Source organism: Nomascus leucogenys, chromosome 18 (assembly GCF_006542625.1).
Source record: "Nomascus leucogenys isolate Asia chromosome 18, Asia_NLE_v1, whole genome shotgun sequence".
NCBI classification, from domain to species: domain Eukaryota; kingdom Metazoa; phylum Chordata; class Mammalia; order Primates; family Hylobatidae; genus Nomascus; species Nomascus leucogenys.
Genome location: NC_044398.1, coordinates 17,739,921 through 17,748,468, shown reverse-complemented (window position 1 = coordinate 17,748,468; position 8,548 = coordinate 17,739,921). Strand labels below are relative to the sequence as shown.

At 44.5% G+C, this 8,548-nt stretch overlaps 1 non-coding gene across 1 annotated transcript; it reads left to right on the top strand.

Annotated features, from left to right (window-relative positions):
• Positions 1–4,523: 4,523 nt before the first annotated feature.
• Positions 4,524–4,628, top strand: LOC115831335. The gene has a single exon (XR_004026853.1). It is a non-coding gene; the product is annotated as a U6 spliceosomal RNA (small nuclear RNA).
• Positions 4,629–8,548: the final 3,920 nt, after the last annotated feature.

The following is an 8,548-nucleotide window of genomic DNA, read 5'->3' as shown; positions in this document are numbered from 1 at the left end:
TTCTCAGTGTGTCTGCATTGTCCAAGGAAGAAAAGTACTGTAACTGAATTAAATGTTTTGAGGAGGGCCCCTTATTCTGTAAATTAAACATCTGGGGTCGCCAATGCTGGCAGAGTGTAGGGCACTTGGTGGGTGGGCAGCACGTGAGTTCTGCGTTGAACTCGCTCTCAGGGTACATAGTACATATGGTGGAAATCACACGGTTTCAGAAAATCGTGAATAAGTCAAAGGAGACTTTTTTTTGGGGGGGTGCTGTGTCAAACATTAACATATGTTTAAAATTAAAAAAAAAAAAACAGGATGGAAGGAAGCAGCTTTGTTTTGCCCGAGGCTAGAATGTAATGGCTAAGTACCACCATCAAATTGGGATTTTCACTTCTCCTACTCTCCAGTCAAGCCTTCAGTGCAAATGGAGGGGGTGGGGGTTGGGGGTGGGGAGGGTAAGGAGGTGTTTGTTCTTCCCACATGCATTCTTTCCCTCTCTGACCAAAGGGATATGGGAGACGCAAAACCTTAACTAAGAGACCTGGAAGAAGGTCCATCTGAAAATACACTCAAAAGCAAACCCACAGCACTGCCAGGCGAAAAGGGTACTGAGCTGCAGGAGGACTGTATCCAGCGTGGCCGATCTCCTCTAGACCACAAGGTCGGCGGGAGGAGGGTGGTTTGCTTCTAGGTCAGCCCTCAGGCCCTCGTGTGACCCAGGGATTGGGAAGATACCAAAATCTAAATCTCAATGTAGGTCTCAAAGTTTATTTTAAATAATGCAATAGAAGACAATGACAGCAAAAAGGCTCAGTGAATCTTTGAAAGGGATCATTGTAAAGACACAAGAATGGAACCCAGGTGGAACTCAGCTGGTGGTGGTTTCCAACCTTGAGTTGCTGTTAAAATCCTCTGGGGAGCTCTTAAAATCCCAATGCTAAGGTTGGACTTCAGACGAACTACAACAGAATCTGTAGAGGCGGGACCCAGGTATGAATATTTTTAAAACTCCTCAGCTTATTCCCATGTGCTGTGAAGGCTGCTTTTGGAGCGAGCTGGGAGCCCACCTCTTACCTTCCAGGCAAAGGCTCATTGCATTTTAGTTAGCATATTCTATTTATAAGTCAAGCTGATTTAGTCTGCCATAAATACTCAAGGGTAGACAACGATATTAGGGCACACCTGATATTTGGGGTATACATTCCACAGGAACTATGAAGAAGGGTTTTTGTTTGTTTCTTTGTTTTGAGACAGTCTCACTCTGTCGCCCAGGCTGGAGTGCAGTAGTGCAATCTTGGGTCACTGCAACCTCCGCCTCCTGGGTTCTCGTGCCTCAGCCTCCTGAGTTCTCGTGCCTCAGCCTCCTGAGTAACTGGGATTACAAGCGCCTGCCACCACGCCGTGTCTGGCGAAGAAGGTATTATGTTTTTTTTATTAGTTGGCTTCTTCTCTTTCCTTTTTCTTTCTTTCTTTTTTTCTTTTCTTTTCTTTTTTTTTTTTGAGAGGGAGTCTTGCTCTGTCGCCCAGGCTGGAGAGCAGTGGCACAATCTCGGCTTACTGCAACCTCTGCCTCCTGGGTTCAAAGCAATTCTCCTGCCTCAGCCTCCTGAGTACCTGGGATTACAGGCGCCTGCCACCACGCTCGGCCAATTTTTGTGTTTTTAGTAGAGACAGGGTTTCACTATGTAGGTCAATCTGGTTTCGAACTCCTAACCTCAAATGATCCACCTGCCTCAGATTCCCAAAAGTGCTGGGATTACAGGCATGAGCCACCGCGCCCGACCTCCTTTGTTCTTACAAAACACAGTAGCTTTAAGTGGACTAAGTGCTACTCTGAGGCCTGAGAGACTGATTTAATCTCTCTAGGCCTCAAGTCTCACTCTGTTGCCCAAACTGGAGTGCAGTGGCATGATCATTGTTCATTGCGGCCTCCACCTCCTGGCTTCAAGCAGTCCTCCCACCCCAGCCTCTGGAGTAGCAGGGACTACAGGTGCGTGCCACCATGCCTGGCTAATTTTTAAATACTTTGTAGAGACTGAGTCTCACTGTGTTTTCCAGGTTTATCTTAGACTCCTAGCCACAAACAATCCTCTTACCTAGGCTTCTCAAAGTGTTGGGATTACAGGCGTGAGTCACCACACCCCGCCCCACATTTCTTTATTTAACTTCTTCCTCCTACTTTTCTCTTATAGAATACAGTAGTTTTAAATGAGTTGGTAAGCATTTCTCAGAGCAATTCAAAGAGCTTGATTTGATTTCATTCTTCCGTAGTAGATGTGTAGGTAGAAGTCAGTTTACATTTGGGAAACAAAGCTCAAAGCTGAGAAACATCAATATTACACAGATAACCCTTCTGTGGCAAGGTCAATATTTTGAGTGTTGTGCTTCCTAGCCTGATGTTTTGCCCACCAGATTTGACAGCTCAGTTATAGCAATCAAGGAAACTGCTTAGTGTTATCTCATCTTCACAGTTCTTTTTTTTTTTCTTTTTTTGCACTCTGTCCCCTAGGCTGGAGTGCAGTGGCACAATCTTGGCTCTCCGCAAGCTTCGCCTCCTGGGTTCAAGCCATTCTCCTGCCTCAGCCTCCCAAGTAGCTGGGACTACAGGCGCCCGCCACCACGCCTGGCTAATTTTTTGTACTTTTAGTAGAGATGGGGTTTCACCGTGTTAGCCAGGATGGTCTCAATCTCCTGACCTTGTGATCTGCCTGCCTCGGCCTCCCAAAGTGCTGGGATTACAGGCGTGAGCCACTGCGCCCAGCCTCATCTTCACAGTTCTTTTTTTTTTTTTTTTTTTTTTTTTTTTTTTTTTTGACAGTCTGCTCTGTCCCAGCTGGAGTGCAGTGCCATCTCGCTCACTGCAAGCTCCCCCCGTTCACGCCATTCCCCTCGCCCTCTAGCTGGCTCAGCGCCCCCCCGCCCGCTATTTTTGTATTTTTTAGAGACGGGTTCACCGTGGTCTCGATCTCCGACTCGTGATCCCCCGCCTCGCCTCCCAAATGCTGGATTACAGCGTGAGCCACTGCGCCCGCCTCATCTTCACAGTTCTAAAGATCTTTCTTTGCCTATTTCAAAAAAAAAAAAAATGTGGTGGAAAGAACACAAATGTCCATTAACTGATGTATGGATTTAAAAAAATGGCATAGCCATACAATGGAATATTATTTGGCCACAAAAAAGAAAGAAGTAAGGTTGGCGCAGTCCTCACACCTGTAGTCCCAGCACTTTGGGAGGCTGAGGCAGGTGGATCAACTGAGGTCAGGAGATCAAGACCAGCCTGACCAACATGGAGAAACCCCATCTCTACTAAAAATACAAAATTAGTTGGGCGTAGTGGTGCATGCCTGTAATCCCAGCTACTCGGGAGGCTGAGGCAGGAGAATCGCTTGAACCTGGGAGGTGGAGATTGTGGTAAGCTGAGATCGCCCCATTGCACACCAGCCTGGGCAACAAGAGGGAAACTCCATCTTAAAAAAAATACAAAAAACCCCCAAAAAACAGTGAAGTGGCTAGGCACCATGGCTCACACCTATAATCCCAGCCCTTTGGGAGGCTGAGGCGAGAGGAATGCTTGAGCCCAGGAATTTGAGACCAGCCTGGGCAACATAGGGAGACCCTGCCTCTACAAAAAATTTTAAAATTAGTTGGATGTGGTGGTATGCACCTGTGGTCCCAGCTACTTGGGAGGCTGAGGCAGGAAGATCGATTGAGCTCAGGAGGTCAAGGCTGCAGTGAGCCACGATGGTGCCACTGTACTCCAGCCTGGGTGACAGAGCAAGACCCTGTCTCAACAAACGAAGAAAGAAATAAAGTACTCATACATACTACAACATGAATGAACCTTTGAGACATTATGCTAACAAACCAGTCACAAAAGACCACATGTTTTTTTTGTTTTGTTTTTTTTTTTGTTTGTTTTTTTTTGTTTTTTTGAGACAGAGTCTCGCTCTCTCGCCCAGGCTGGAGTGCAGTGGCGCAATCTCGGCTCACTGCAAGCTCCGCCTCCCGGGTTCATGCCATTCTCCTGCCTCAGCCTCTCCGAGTAGCTGGGACTACAGGCGCCTGCCACCACGCCCAGCTAATTTTTTTGTATTTTTAGTAAAGACAGGGTTTCACCGTGGTCTCGAACTCCTGACCTCGTGATCTGCCCGCCTCGGCCTCCCAAAGTGCTGGGATTACAAGCGTGAGCCACCGCGCCCGGCCTAAGACCACATGTTATATGATTCCATTTATATGCAATGTTCAGAAAGGGCAAATCAACAGAGACAAAAAGTAGATTAGTGGTTGCTTAGGGTGGGGGATAATAGGGAGATACAGGAGTGATAGCTAAAGTATATGGGGTTCTTTTCGAAGTAATGCAAACATTCTAAAATTGATTATGGTGATGGTTGTGAGTATACGAAAAGCCACTGAATTGTACACTTTGGGTGAGTTGTACGGTATGTTAATGACATATCAATAAATCAATTTTTAAACTATGAAAAGATATTCAACTTCATTCATAATAAGATAAATGAACATTAAAACAACAGTGAGCAGTGCTCGCGTCAGCAGCACATATGCTAAAATTGGAACGATACAGAGAAGATTAGTGACATTAAACATTTATGTAAAAGAAAACCCAACAGTGACCAACCATTTTTCACTCATCAGAGTAGCAAACATTTAAAAGTCTGAAATATTTATCCTGGGCAAGAGTGTGGGAAAGTTGGTGCTCTTGTGCACCACTGGTGGGAGTTATAAATTGTGGCAGCTCTCTTAGAGGGAAGTTTGCTAAGATCTCTCTTTTTTTTTTTTTTTGATAAAACCTTTTTGTTTTTTGATAAAACCTTTTTTTTTTTATTTTTATTTTTTTGAGATGGAGTCTTGCTCTGTTGCCCAGGCTAGAGTGCAGTGGTGTGATCTTGGCTAAATGCAATCTCCGTCTCCCGGGTTCAAGAGATTCTCCTGCCTCAGCCTCCCAAGTAGCTGGGATTACAGGTGCCCACCACCATGCCTGGCTAATTTTTTGTATTTTTAGTAGAGATGGGGTTTCACCATGTTGGCCAGGCTGGTCTTGAACTCCTAACCTCATTATCCACCTGCCTCAACTTCCCAAAGTGCGGGGATTACAGGTGTGAGCCACCGGGCCTGGCTGCTAAGGTATTTTATGATTCAATATACATGTACATTTTGATTTAGCCACTCCACTTCTAGGAATTTATCGTACCATGTATTTATCAAGCATGAAAATGATTACTGCAACATTGTTTGCAATAACAAAAACTGAAACAACCAAAAGTCTATCAACACAGAATTGAGTAAAATAAATTATAAATCCATTTATAAAATTTATAAATAAATAACACTATGCTGTTAAAAGAATTAAGGTGCAGAACAGTTTGTACAAAAAGGGAAGAAAATGAGAATAGGAATATATATGGGCCGGGCATGGTGGCTCATGCCTGTAATCTCTGCACTTTGGGAGGCCGAGGCAGAGGGATCACAAGGTCAGGAGTTCGAGACCAGCCTGGTCAACATTGCAAAACCCCGTCTCTACTAAAAATACAAAAAATTAGCGGGCATGGTGGCAGGCGCCTGTAATCTCAGCTACTCGGGAGGCTGAGGCAAGAGAATTGCTTGAACCTGGGAGGCGGAGGTTGCAGTGAGCCGAGATTGCGCCACTGCCCTCCAGCCTGGGTGACAGAGTGAGACTCCATCTCAAAAAAAAAAAAAAAAAAAAAAGAATACATATGTATGGCTGGGCGCGGTGGCTCACACCTGTAATTCCAGCACTTTGGGAGGCCAAGGCGGGCAGATCATGAAGTCAGGAGTTCAAGACCAGCCTGGCCAACATGGTGAAACCCTTTCTCTACTAAAAATACAAAAAAAATTAGCCGGGCGTGGTGGTATGCACCCGCAATCCCAGCTACACAGGAGGCTGAGGCAAGAGAATCGCCTGAACCCTGGAGGCAGAGGTTGCAGTGAGCTGAGATCACACCATTACACTCCAGCCTGGGCAACAGGGCAAGACTTCGTCTCAAAAACAAAAACCAAAAACCAAAAGAATATATATGTATGTATTTGCACAAAGGATATGCAATAAACTAATGGGAACGGTTACCTGGTTGTGTGAGAACTAGACAGATGAGAGATAGAAGTGGATGTGAGATTTTTCACTGAATACCTTTTCATATTGTTTTTTGAGCCATGTGAATGTGTAACACAAAGAAAATCAAATTTAAAACATTAAGGATATGACTGAAATAAAGCTTATCCACATATAGTAAAATATAACTTGTATAAGATTAGGTGAAAAATACACGTTGCAGAATAGTACAGAGAGCATTCTTTCATTCATTTCTTTCAATTAATAGATGCTTTTGAGTTCTTAATTTGTGTTCTAGACACTTGGGATATGGAAGTAAACAAAGCAGCCAGGCTCCTGCTCTCATGGAGGTCACATTTTAGCAGTGAATAAGTAAGCAAGCACTTAAATGAACAAAGCAATCTCAAACATAGTGATGGAGAGTGACTTAGATTGGGCAATAGTTTCTTGATGGGTGTCACTACAGGCCTCTGTGAGGGAGTGATATAGGAGCTGACATCTAAGTGAGGGAACCTGGGAAAAGAAAGTGGTCCAGGACCCAGCGCGGTGGCTCACACCTGTAATCCCAGCACTTTGGAAGGCCAAGGTGGGTGTATTGCTTGAGCTCAGGAGTTCAAGACCAGTCTGGGCAACATGGTGAAACCCCATCTCTACAAAAAATACAAAATTAGCTGGGCATGGTGACATGCGCCTATATTCCCAGATACCAGGGAGGCTGAGGTGGGAGGATCCCTTGAGCTCAGGAGGCAGAGGTTGCAGTGAGTGCAGCAGGGCCACAGGTGAGACCCTGTCTCAAAAAAAAAAAAAAAAGAAAAACGAAAAAGAAAGACTAAGTGTCCAGGAAGATAATGTAGTGAGGGCAAGGGTCCTGAGGCTGGAACAAGTTTGACAAGTTTGAAGATCTGAATGGTAGAAGATGAAGTTAGAGTGGTAGTCAGGGGACACATCATGGGTTTGAATTAAAGATTAAACATGAAAATATCTGGAAAGATACACAAAAATCTTATTAACAGTGACTATTTTGTGCGTGCGAATTGGAGATGAGAATCAGTAGGACTCTTTAATTTCCTATATTCTACTAGAGTTTGAATTTTTAAAGCATTTTAATATGCATAAAACAGAAATATGCTTCAAAGTAAAAAACATTAATACAATATTGAGCAGCAATCAGTGAAGGTAAACACTGTACCTAGCAGCTTGATAATTCCTTTGGTTCTGGTCCCCCTAGTGGTAATGATGAGGTAGTGCTGGTGATTATGGCCCAGCACAAACATCCTAGAGCGAGAGCTAAAGTATCCTTAATACAACTCTGAAACACTCGGTCGGGCACGGTGGCTCACGCCTGTAATCCCACCACTCTGGGAGGCCGAGGCGGGTGGATCACCTGAGGTTGGGAGTTTGAGACCAGCCTGACCAACTGACCAACATGAAGAAACCCCGTCTTTACTAAAAATACAAAATTAGCTGCGCGTGGTGGTGCATGCCTGTAGTCCCAGCTACTTGAGAGGCTGAGGCAGGAGAATCGCTTGAACACGGGAGGCGGAGGTTGCGGTGAGCTGAGATTGCACCACTGCACTCCAGCCTAGGCAACAAGAGCGAAACTCCGTCTCAAAAAAAAAGAACTCTGAAACACTCAACAGAAGTTTGAATTCTTGAAATTGTGTAATCCTTGCCAAATGATGGTTGGGAAAAATCATAAAATTGCTATTACAATCACAGCAGTTATCAACTGTATATCATGAAGCAGGGGCCAGCAAAGTCTTTAGTTTTTAAAATTAAAACATTAGGAAAACTCTCCACTGGGATTGTCTTGAAATGGTATGGCTTAAATGCCCAGGACCTGGTCCCTATCTCTTCTGAGGCTTTGCTCGAGCCTATCCTGCCCTGTCTTCTCTCCACTTTGGCAAAACCGCCTTTGCCTCCCTGCTTGGTCAGCTACATAGCTTCTCCAGCAACTCACTTTGCCCCCCACATTAACTCGCCCTTTAGCACTCCCTGATGAGGATAATAATAGCTGACATTTATGAAGCTGTTATTGGGTACCAGATACCATAGTAATTCATGCTATCTTGTTCAATCCTCAAACGAACCCTGCGAGGGAGGTGCTATTTTCATCCTCCCTGTACAGATGAAGAGGGGCAATCTGACACACAGGACCATTCAGTGGGATCCCACAGCTGGTAAGTGGTAGCTGACCAAGAAGAAAGGAAAAAGCCACCCTTTCCTCCCTGCTTGCTCAGCTACCACTTACTAGCTGTGGGATCCCACTTAATGGCCCTGAATCCTTGTCTGACTGTAGACCACATGCATTTAAGCAGCAAGCTGTATTTGAATGTGCTGTTTTTATTTGGATACTGAATATATATTTTAATAAGTGTAAATCATGGGTCATCATAAATCCAAATGTCTATAGGGGCCAGAATGTGAGTCCAGAGAACTTGATATATTATATATATATATATTTTATATATGTGT